General features: G+C 38.6%; 1 protein-coding gene across 1 annotated transcript in view; it reads right to left on the reverse strand.

Moving 5' to 3' along the window:
• LOC110151118 (multiple epidermal growth factor-like domains protein 6) overlaps positions 1–12528 on the reverse strand; it is a 107129-nt gene that overhangs the window by 33190 nt on the left and 61411 nt on the right. The window lies entirely within an intron of this gene.

Below are 12528 nucleotides of genomic sequence, written 5' to 3' on the forward strand. Positions count from 1 at the left end.
CCCATTGGGATTTAGGTTTCATTAAATTTACTTGGGGATTACTTCAGTGTTTGATTTTGTTTTGTTCAGTCAATTTGTGACCGACTGTCAAGGGCCGGCTGCAATTTTCTTGTCACTAAAGAAACTCATAGGGTGATGTCAGGTAAAATCAACTAAAATAATAGTATAATTCATGAGGGACCACATATCTGGATAAAGATTTTTTTTTTTTTTTTTTTTGGTGCAGCCGGTTTAAATTCTCAAGGTTGTTTCTCTCTGTGCATTAGTATGTACTGTATTTGTGTCACTTGTCAGCTACTCTGCTGGTTTTGAGGGTTTTTTGGTTTTTTTTTTTTACAGCCCAAGCAGTAAAAGATTTCCTTCCCAACTTCTAAATAATATCATACCATTTTGTTAGGAAAAGAGAAAGGTTTTCTAGATATTTCTCAATTTCTCAGCTTACAAGTTGGAGTCAAGCAGACATTTTGAATTTCATGGTTGTATCTGATGACAATTCAAACAAATTTAGTGAAAAACAAAAATCACATAATTTAGGTTGGTGCACCTAAAGTTGCATAACAATATCTAGATCAACCTTTTATCACCTCGGGGGTGGGGCATCATGAGAGAACAAACCTTTTAGAAAACCCTAGCACTGGAGAAGTTATTAGCTGCCTTGTTCACGGTATCCCTCTGTTTCACTGGCTGCTCTGTGTGCCTCTGGAGTTATTTGTTTTCTCTGCATCCACGATCCTTAAGATCATTTCATTTTCCAGTTTTCTTTTTAAGTAGAAATGACAGCAATGGTAGACAAACTAGATACTCTAACTTTAAAGGCCCTTGGTTGCTTGCTTAGTATTAAAAACATAGACTAATGAAATATGGGTGATTAATTTAAAAAGGAGAATTTTTTCCTCTCTTCTTGACTGGGATATGTACAAGTAAGAGAATTAGGTGGAATCTGACTCAGCATGTGAACAACTGTTTATTTAATCTGCTGTTGATCTAAACATCCTTTTTATCTAAGAGTCACTGATTAGTCATATATATGTACCAGTTAAGCACTTATCCTGAACTCGCTAGGTATGCCAAAGAGCACGTTTGGTTTTGCTGGTTGAGAAGTTGATTAACTTTACTTGTTACTGAGTGGTGAAGCAAGAACTGGTCATGGCATTTCAGAGGTGACTGGAAGTGGATGTTTGTAATATTCTTACTTCCTTTACATCGCTGTCAGTAAATACATAAAAGCATCAGCCCCATTTCACTGTAATGTGATGAAAGATACTCCCTAATGAAATGCTCACAATCAGAAAAATCAAATGTGTGTCTTTAAAGCTTTCTGATAAATTCAGAAGCCATGAGCTGCGGTTCTACAAATTCTTCCCATCACTGGGAAGACCTGTTTTTGCCATGGCATTGCTGAGCATAAAGCTTGACAGGGCCACAGCAAATGTGGCCACACAATTCTGTGCTCTGAAGAGAATAACAACATTAAGGAATCAACGTGGCCATGCTGAACACAGAAGTGTTTGTGTAATAAGTCCCATTTCCCCATCTATTTAGCCATTTCCCGTCTTGAGGTATGGGGCCCACTGGCTTGGGGCTTTGAGGGAAGCAATATTCTGAATGATTTGCTTTGATAGAGAGGGGCCTCATGATTACTGTGCTCGTCTGCAAGATCCATTGAAGGTTGTGTGGTCTAGAGGAAATGGCATGAACTTTGGGTCAGGGAGGCTCAGCACCGCTATGGACGTCATCTCTGGCTTTAAACAATTGCTAAGACCACAGTTCACTTCAATTCAGTTGCTCAGCTGTGTCCAACTCTGTGACCCCATGGACTGCAGCACACCAGGCTTCTCTGTCCAACACCAGTGCCTGGAGCTTACTCAAACTCATGTCCATTGAGTCAGTGATGCCATCCAGGCTTCTCATCCTTTGTCGTCCCCTTCTCCTCCTGCCTTCCATCTTTCCCAGTATCTAGGTCTTTTCCAATGAGTCAGTTCTTTGTATCAGGTGGCCAAGCTATTGGAGTTTCAGCTTCAGCATCAGCCTTTCCAATGAATATTCAGAACTGATCTCCTTTAGGATGGACTGGTTGGATCTCCTTGCAGTCCAAGGGGCTCTCAAGAGTCTTCTCCAACACCACAGTTCAAAAGCATCAATTCTTCGGTGCTTACCTTTCTTTGTAGTCCAACTCTCTCATCCATAAATGACTACTGGAAAAAACACAGCTTTGACTAGATGAACCTTTGTTGGCAAAGTAATGCCTCTGCTTTTTAATTTGCTGTCTAGGTTGGTCATAGCTTTTCTTCCAAGGAGTAAGTGTCTTTTAATTTCATGACTGCAGTTACTATCTGCAGTGATTGTGGAGCCCCAAAAAACAGTCTTTCACTCTTTCCATTGTTTCCTCATCTATTTGCCATGGAGTGATGGGACCAGATGTCATGATCTTCATATTTTGAATGTTGAGTTTTAAGCCAACTTTTTCACTCGCTTCTTGATGAAAGAGGCTCTTTAGTTTTTCTTCACTTTCTGCCATAAGGGTGGTGTCATCTGCGTATCTGAGGTTATTGATATTTTTCCTGGCAATCTTGATTCCAGTTTGTGCTTCATCCAGCCTGGCATTTCACATGAGGTACTCTGCATATAAGTTAAATAAGTAGGGTGATAATATGCAGCTTTGACATTCTCCTTTCCCAATTTGGAACCAGTCTGTTGTCACATGTCTAGTTCTAGCTGTTGCTTCTTGACCTCCATACAGATTTCTCAGGAGGCAGGTAATATGGTCTGGTATTCCCATCTCTTTTTTTTTTTTTAATTTTTAATTTTTTACTTTTTTTTTTTACAAAGTGCTTTCTTTTTATTTCTTTTTATTTTTTTTTAAGGGAAGTCCCTTAGTCTTTATTATTATTTTTTCCATTTATTTTTATTAGTTGGAGGCGAATTACTTTACAACATTGCAGTGGTTTTTGTCATACATTGAAATGAATTAGCCATGGATTTACATTGAAGAATTTTCCACAGTTTGTTATGATCCACATAGTCAAAGGCTTTAGCATAGTCAATAAGACCCTCAATTTCCTCTTCAGTACAGTGGGGTCAATGAGAGCAATCTCACAGATTGTCATGAGGAATAACTGAGTAGACATTGTAACATAGGGGAATCTCTTTGTATTTCAGTAAAATCTGTCTCCTTTCCATTGAAACCCTTATACTTAAAATCAGGATCAACTGTTTAACAGAGATGCTATATATGGACAAAACCCATAGACACATTCAGAATAATATGGGAAAAGTATCTAATATTTAAAGACCAATGTTTTTCTAAACAAATGTTCTATATTAATGCATGTATATGGTATTGATGAACCTATTTTCAGGGATGGAATGGAGATGCAGATATAGAAAACAGACTTGTGGATACAGGTGGAGAAGGAGAGAGTGGGATGAATGAAGGAAGTAGCACCTACATATATACGCTACCACAGGAGAAACAGGTAGCTGGTAAGAAGTTACCGTGTGATGCAGGGAGCCCAGCCTGACGCTCTGTGATAATGACCTAGAGGGGTGGGAGGAAGGGAGGGGAGGAAGGCTCAAGAAGGACGTGCTATATATCACCAGGAGGTGACACTGGTTCTCATAAACCAGTATAATCAGGACTGGTTTGTATTGTTGCATGGCAGAAACCAACACAATATTATGAAGCAATGTTCTTCCAATTAAAAAATTAAAAAGAAAGATTGATGTTTCTCTAAAGAACATTGAAACCACATGGCATGACGTCTCTGAAATACATGTAAATAAAATTTATCCACATCCTCCTTAATTGTTCTGCATTTTGAAGCTTCACAAAAATGTTCACAAATGTTAATACTTCTCCATCCCAAGAAGAGTTCAAGCAAATCCTTAGCTTTGATTCTTGAACTCCAGTGGAATCAAAATTGCAAAAGATATAAATAATTACTCAGGAAAAATTGATCTCTTGAAGTTCTCAAAGTCCGTTCTTAAATGGATGTTTAAGTGTCTTTGAAGGAATTTACATTTTGGGATCAAACTCACATCTCTTACATCTCCTGCATTGGCAGGCAGGTTCTTTACCACTAGTACCACCTGGGAAACCCCATATTGAAAACCAATAAAGTGCAAATGGAAATAAAAGCAGCAAAAGCATTTTGAATGCTATTAAAGAGAATTTTTGAGAAGTACTATAGTATTTCTTAGATTATATATGCATCGTGAAAAACATCTATCAATTGTCATAAGGCTGAATGACTTTGACTAGGAGTTCTGAGGAAATCAAAGTTAAAGCAAAACCTGCTCCTTGTCCTCTGAAGGAGAAGGTGGTGTATTAGTTTGTTGCCTCATGATCCCTGATAGACTGCATTATGAGGCATGCTTTCACTCCATCTTACAAAACTGAACTCGCAGAATTCTGGAACATTCTCATTCAGCCAAGAGATATTTCCTGGATACCAGTAGGTATCCAAGTTGTGCTAGGTTCACAACAGTGAGCAAAATCAAACATGGTACTCGTACCCTTCAAACTTGCAATAGAAGAAAGAGGAAAACAATAAAACAATCACTCTAATAAAGGTCTAATTTTAAAATGTTGTAAGGGGGTAGGGTGCTATGAGAGAGAATGACATCAGGGACCTTAATTTAGACTGGCAGAGAGGGGATGGGATGTGTTTTGTTTCAAATGTTCTCTGTCAGGAGATTACCATTTAACAGGTCTAAAACACTAGAAAGAGTATATGTATTGGGAAGGGAAAGGTGACGGAAAGAAGAACAGGGAGGAAAAATTTCCAAAGGGAAACATCCAAGTATGTATGAGTTACTGATGTGTGAAAGCCACTCAGTTGTGTCCAACTCTTTGCAACCCCACGTACTATACAAGTCCATTGAAATCTCCCTGCCAGAATACTGCAGTGGGTAGCCTTTCCCTTTTCCAGGGGATCTTCCCAACACAGGGATCGAACCCAGGTCTCCTGTATTACAGGTAGATTCTTTACCAGCTGAGCCACAAGGGAAGCCCATGAGTTACTGATATAATTCCCAAATAGTGTGTGGGCAATGGTACCTCTGTATGTATGTTAGACAATGGTAAGGCTTATATTGTTATAAATGTTTCTCTATTGGTTTCCTATGCCTGTTGTAACAAACTGTCACAAATTTAGTGGCTTTTAAAAACAAACTTATTCTCTCACAGTTCTGCAGGTTAGAAGTCTAAACCAGGATGTTGGCAGGGCTGCGTTTTTCCTGAAGACTTAAAGATAGGATCTATTTCTTTGCCTCTTCTAGTTTCTAGAACCCACTTATATTCCTTGGCTTGTGGCCACTTTCTCAAACCTTCTAAGCCAGCAGCTTAGCTTCTTCTTTTTATTCTGTTCCCCTCTTTTTTTTTTTTTAAATATATGTATATTTATTTGTATTTATTGGCTCTGCTGGGTCTTAGTTGTGGCATTCAGATCTTTAGTTGCAGCATGTGGGATCTAGTTCCCTGAGCAGGGATCGAACCCACTCCCCCTGCATTGGGAGCACAGAGTATTAGCTGCTACACCCTCAGGGAAGTCCTGTTTCCCTCTTATAAGAAACTTTTTGATTATATTAGGTCTATCAGGTAATCCAGAAAAATCTTTCCATCTCCAATCCTTAACTTAATCACTTCTGCAAAGTCCCATTTGCCATGTAAGATAACATGTTAACAGATTGCAGAAACTAGGACATCTTTAAGAGCCTATCATTCAGCCTATCACAATCTCTATATTCCCAAGTATTTTAAGTAGCTTCTGATTTATCCTTAGAGATCATGTTATTAAGTAGTTATGTTACTAATAATAGCTTGATGCACAAGTCATTATAGAAATCAACACAATACAATTTTTTAAAGAACTATATAATATAAAAATATGGAAAAACTATCATCAGTTATTTTAAAAAATTTTTACTTACTGGAACCAAAGGACATGTTGTAATGAATGTCATTTTGAGAATGACTTGGGATTCTTGAGAGAAGGTCAGCCCAGCAAGAACCTGGGAAGCAGCTTGAGGGGCCAGATACACCTACAGTAAGACTCAAGAAGAGACTTCTCAAGGGCTAAAACTGAGAGAAGTGAAAGACTAAATGCACGTCACAGTGGATGTCACCACATCATGAACTGCTTGTGCTCTTAGGGCTTCATGTATAATATTGTTTTTCTGTTTTAAGAAAATAACTTTAGGGGTTCTCCTATCTGTAGAACAGTGTTTGCTTTTATTAATATGTGTAAGGTCTCCTTTAAGCAGGTGCTACTGTACACCTCGTAAGATAAGCAGACATTAAACCACTTGCACAAATGGTAAGGTTACTAAGTGAAAAAATCAGAACAAAACTAAGATGGCCTTAGGATGAGCTCTGAACTTTTTTTCCATTCTCTCAGGGATTTTTCTTAGGAAGTGAGAAGGGTGCTAATTTTATATAACATTGAAGAGATTACAAAGTTGGAAAGTAGACCAAGCTGTGCTTTAACTTAGTAGGTATGGAAATCAGCCTGGAGAGTTTTATATTGACAATTTCTTATTCACCTTGTTTACTAGTTAGCCATTCAAGTCCCTGGAAGAACTGGTCAGACCAGTTTGAAGTAGTATAATCCATGCCGTTTTCTAGTTTAAATCATTCTGAACCACAAAACCTCTGTGGGTTGCTTCTCTAGGTTTAAGTTGTTTTTCTATATTAAAGCTGACGTTCCAAAAATTTGTCCACCTGTTGCAAAGGGCCAACTCATTGGAAAAGACCCTGGTGCTGGGAAAGATTGAAGGGAAAAGGAGAAGGGGGCGACAGAGGATGAGATGGTTGGATGGCATTACTGACTCAATGGACGTGAGTTTGAGCAAACTCCTGGTGATAGATAGTGAAGGACAGGAAAGCCTGGAGTGCTGCAGTCCATGGGTTGCAAAGAGGCGGACACAACTTAGTGACTGAACAACACAATTAAAGCGAGATTTCACCCTTTGAATTAATCAGTGAATGTACTCCAAAATAAGACTGAATTGACAATTACTATCTTTTGATTTATGTAGAATTTATATCACTTTTACCATGGAGATATGACTTGAATAGAGATAAATACCCAGAAGATGTTGAAAAGGATAATATTGCATTTTTGATTTATTGCATTCTCAGGCATTTGAATGATTTTTAGTAAAAACTGAGGAGTCATTTTGCTAAATTCGAGTTGAAACAAAATCAATTAGACAAGTTGGTTAACCCTGAAAACCTCATGAACACTGCTTCTCACCTAATTTTACTATGGGTAAACTTTCTAATAGTGCTTTTTGCTTCTAGGAAATAAGGGTTATCTTCTTCAAAGTGACTCCTGAGAGGTCATTCATATCTTTACTTTTTCCACTAAAATTTAAAGATGAATGAGATCTCAACTAGAGAATGTAATGAATTTGTCTTTACTTAATTTTCTTGTCTACTGCCTTATATATTCACAATTATTTTCCATGAGCGATATATCTGGCTGGCAAATGTTTTCTGAGATGGCACACAGAATTCAAACCATACACAGAAGAAAATGCAATGAATTGACTTTTTGTCTGGAAATTTATGACTGTCTTAGCATTTGTCACGGCACAAAGTAATTTCTCATGGGAAGACCCTGTCCAGCCTAGCAAGGAGATACATTGTGTAGTCCCAAGATCACTGTGACAGTTACAAACTCCAAGGCCATCTACACCAGCACAGAGTTCCTGACAAGCTAAATAAGCATAAGCAGAAAGATGCTTTAGACTGTCAAAACAAGTACCTACCCTCTCACTGGTTAAGAAAAAAAAAAAAAGAAGTGTATAGCTTTCATGATGGTCAGAGAGGTATATGCAAATTTCATCTAATACTTTGCTTCTTACAATTTGGGATTGACCTTAGGTGGTTTATGACAGCATATTTTGCTCAAGTCCTTATCAAAGGCCTGGTGATAGATCAGCTGTCACCCACCCGTTTCTCAGAATGTCTTTGTATTAAACTAATGGTCCAGCAGAACAGCCAGGCTGACAGGCAGCTTATTTATTTGCAATCTGGTAAAAGAACTGACAACTTCATTGTTTTAATTGTTCATTTTTCATGGCTTGATGCATTAGCTCACTCAGATCTTTGTGCCTCAGTCAGAGGATAAATATATGGGGATGAGGGCATCAGAATGGCTGAGACCATCTTAAAGTTCAAGAAGCTGCGGAGAGACCCACGGTGCCAGTTGTGATTACTAGCATCCCACAAGTATCTGGGGATTTTTTTTTTTTTTGTCTTATCTATGTTCTGCATCTCTTTCCTCTCTTTCAGGAAGACCTATGATGTCAGCTACTGATCTGATTGTTTCTTGAAACAATGTTCCTGGTTCTCACAGCCTATTAAGGGAGAAAGACCGGAGTGGCCTAGAGTCTCCATGTCTCAGTCAGGGTGGGGACCTGCCAGACAGAGGCCCAGAGACCTCAGATATCAAGATATTATCAAGAGCAGATATAGCTCAGTCAGAGACTCTCCAAATTACCCGCAAGTTTTTTTTTTTTTTGCTAAATATACACAGCCTGGCCTTAACTTGGGAGATTTAATTCTAACTCATGATTCTTAGGTATGGACTGAAGAGATATATTTTTAAAATCCCATGATGAACTCCTGGTTGAGAGCTATTAATCTAGAGTATAGAACAACACACTCAATTTACAGACAAGACATCCAAAAGAGTGAGTCATTTGCCCAAGGTCATAGCCAATTAACGGCAGAGCTAAAACTTGAACCCAGGGGTCCTGACCCTTGGATCAATGACCTTGTCATTCTCTGCATCAGATAGCATTCTCTGAGCTACTGAGACACTTCAAGAAGGTTCTCCCAAGATGACCTGCACATCCTAAGGTGTCAGGGCATAAGATGGAGGTGACCATGTGCAACTCAAGGCTTATCTCAAATGCTGGCCCTCAGAGAGAAGAAGACATGTTCGTGGTCCAGTTATAAACATACAGGGTGACTGTTAAGAAATTGGTACCCAAATCATATTACTAATTTATTGCTTTTCCTTCATATTAAAATTGAAAGCATCTCCATGGAAGAGGCAATGTTTTATTATTTTTAATATGCCTGATGCCTCTCATATAACCTAGAACACAGAAGTTGCTCAATAAATATTTGTTGAAGGAAAGAAAAAAGAAGGAAGGGATACTTCTCTAGTCCTATATGCATGACTGTGTACAAGGCTGATCCTACACAAAAACAGAACACTGGCTCCCTAGCTGGTATATGTACACATTCATTTCCTTATTAAATATTTATTCAACATTTACATTATTCACAAGGTCCTGTGCTTGGCACTGATGATATAAAATTGAATAAGCCTAGTATCTGTTTTGGAGAATCCAAGAGAACTGATTCAGGAAGACGTGAAAAACTGACATAGAACATTCTGACAAGTGCTACATACAGACATGTAAGAAAGGCTAAGGAATCTAAAAGAAATGAATAGTTAATCCTATCAGGTGGGAATCAGGGTGTCCTCAGAAGGACAGTGTTAGAACTGGGTCTAGAAGAGTAGAAATTCATCTGTCGGAAGGAAGAGAATGAATGAGTAAAGTCTTTTATTGAAAGTGATAGATACATTACTTCATGGCTACAGGGCAGGGTTTAGGAGCAAGAATGATGTTGAAGAGTTGTGCTGGTCCTTAAAAGTGAGGCATTTTTAATATCACACTGAAGCCTTAAGCTGGTGCTTACAAGTTGCCATAGAAACATCATGGTCAGACTGATGACAGTGTGCATATTGGATTGGAGGATGGGAACCCATTGTGGTGGCCAGAGATAAAAACCTGAACTGGAGATCTGGATAAGGATGGAGATAAGGGGTTGTTCCAAGAGACTTTCTTTGAGGTGGAATAAATAGGACCAGATGACAGATTGTATAAGAGATCAGAGGAAATGCTCTTGGTTCCTAAGTAGTTCTCTCATTGTTTGTTGCTATATGTTTGCTTGTTTTTGCCATATGGCATCTCTCTTCCAAAACGGCTCAATACACTTATATTCGAGTTGCAAATGGGCTAGAAAATTTTAAGATATTGATTGCAGAAGTTCATAGCAAATAAGCAAATCTGAATCAGCAAGCAGCCATCCTTACATTTTCCGATAACAGGCCTTTTCAGTTTACCTTGGCAATTAAGGCACTAGTTGGAGAGGAAAGGCTGAGAGGGCAAAGTCATTGTAAGAGCTACAGAGTGTGGATAATCCGGTGGCTCAGAATTGGAAAATCGCATGTGGAACAGAAAAGGGAAATGAGGCTAAGACCTGGGGCTCACATAGGTGGTGAAAGCAAGTTCCACCTGGCTCCTTTTAAGACTTGTTTCCTGAGTATACGCTCATATATGACACAATCATTAAGGAAATGTTATGGTGTTTTAGTGTTGGAGTCAAAATGACAATGTTCCTTTTTGCAATGGAACCTTCTATGACACAGTCAGCATGGTATCTCACTGGAGCCTTCATGATGGTTGTTGCCTTTTTGTGGAACCTGGTGATTGCCATCCTCCATATGTGTGGACAGTACTAATAAATGTCTGTTAATATTTCCTCCTTGTCAGTGCTCCAGATAAAAGTCAAACAATACATAAAATTTTGAGAACTTTGCCATTTCAACTTAATGTAGATGGATTATATTAATACCACAGGAGAAATAGACATCTGTATGTGTGTGCTAGTCACTTCAGTAATGTCTTTGCAACCCTCTGGATTGTAGCCCATCAAGCTCCTCTGTCCATGAGATTGTCTAGACAAGAATACTGGAGTGGGTTGCCATATCCTTCTCTAGAGGATCATCCCGACTCAGGGATGGAACCAAGTCTCTTGCATGTCTTGCACTGGCAGGTGGTTCTTTTGGACCAGCACTATCTGAGAAGGCCCAGGAGAAATATATCCATTCTGAAAACCAAGGGTTAATTTATGCAAGCCTATTTTTCAATCTTATGTTTTATTTAGCTACTAAAAGGTGAATTAAGTAGCATGGTTAAAATTGTGGTTAGGAGACTTTTACCCCCAGCAGATGTTCAGAATATAAGAATTCAAGCAGAGAGAAGGGAACAGTTTATAGAAATAAAAGAAGGTAAGAATGACCAGAGAGTAGGTTGTGGGCAATTAATGAATTGGAGAACTGAAGAAAGGCTCCTGACTAAAGAGCTGACATTCTCTGAGTACCTACAGTGCATCAGATCTGTTCTAAACTCTCTCCCTGTATTATTTCATTTCATAACCTGAACAACTCTGCAAGGGAATGGCTATTATTTTTATTTTATAGCAAAACTAAGGAAACTAATGTGAAGTTATTTGCTCAAAGTATGCACAGTCTGAGTTGGCATTGGTGACTCAGTATCACTTTCTTAGGCATGACTTTATACTTCTTCCCAGGAGTTATTGCACTAATGGCGGGGGGTAGGGGGTGGGAGTAGAAACAGTACCCTATTGGTTTATGGGCCCTTAAGAAAGTACCGGAGGGCTTCCCTTGCAGCTCAGCTGGTAAAGAATCTGCCTGCAATGCGGGAGACCTGGGTATGATCCCTGGGTTGGGAAGCAAACTTCTCCCCTGGGAAGCAAAATGCTACCCACTCCAGTATTCTGGCCTGGAGAATTCCATGAACTGTATAGTCCATAGTGTCACAAAGAATCAGACACGACTGAGCAAATTTCACTTTCACTTTTCAAGAAAGTACTTGAGGTCCATGTTCTCACCTCATTTCACAGAACCAAGGTAATATAGAGAGAGGAGACCTGGATGCAGATTTGTGAGTTATCAATTCTTACCCATGTTACTCTGGGAAAGTCACCTCTCTGAGGATCATGTTGTTATTTTGTCATTTCCATAACTCTATTTAGTTTTATTTTTCAGAAAACTTTTATTATGAAAATGTTCAGAAAAACATCTACAGTGATGGAAATCTGATACATTCTACTTTAGTATGAGTGTACAATAAGTTAGCTATGCTATATTCACAACCATAGAAACTGATAAATAAGATTAGATTCCATAATTTTCTGCTTCTTTATGAAATAATTACATATTAAGCTTGAGAGGCTATGAAACCAATGACTGCTTTCCCCAAGATCCATAAAACTTAAGGGATAGGAGTAGAATCTAGAAAGAAGGACACCCAGGTCCAATCTTCTGTTTTAGTGGATAGCAACAATCATACTAGATGCAAGAATTCTACCTTGAAGAGGGAAACATTCAGTATTATCTGCTTAGAATTCACAGATTGGATCATGTGCAGTATGGAGGTTAGACAAAGGGGGCAGACCAGGTATAGGAGATGCTTACATACTTGGCAAGGAACCCTAAAATCCCCAAAAGCCAAGTGTTTCTGCTTCTACTTCAGTGTGTTAATACTCCCTTCAGTACATATTCACGATAAGTTTATAGAACCCAGGAACAGCATAGTTAATAGTAATTATTTTCTTTTTGCAGATTTGCTACCAGAAGAAGGCAATTGTTTTTTGACTATTATTCTAGAGCATTAATTTTTGGTATTCATGCAAAATGA

Source organism: Odocoileus virginianus, chromosome 4 (genome assembly GCF_023699985.2).
Source record: "Odocoileus virginianus isolate 20LAN1187 ecotype Illinois chromosome 4, Ovbor_1.2, whole genome shotgun sequence".
In the NCBI taxonomy this organism is placed as follows: domain Eukaryota; kingdom Metazoa; phylum Chordata; class Mammalia; order Artiodactyla; family Cervidae; genus Odocoileus; species Odocoileus virginianus.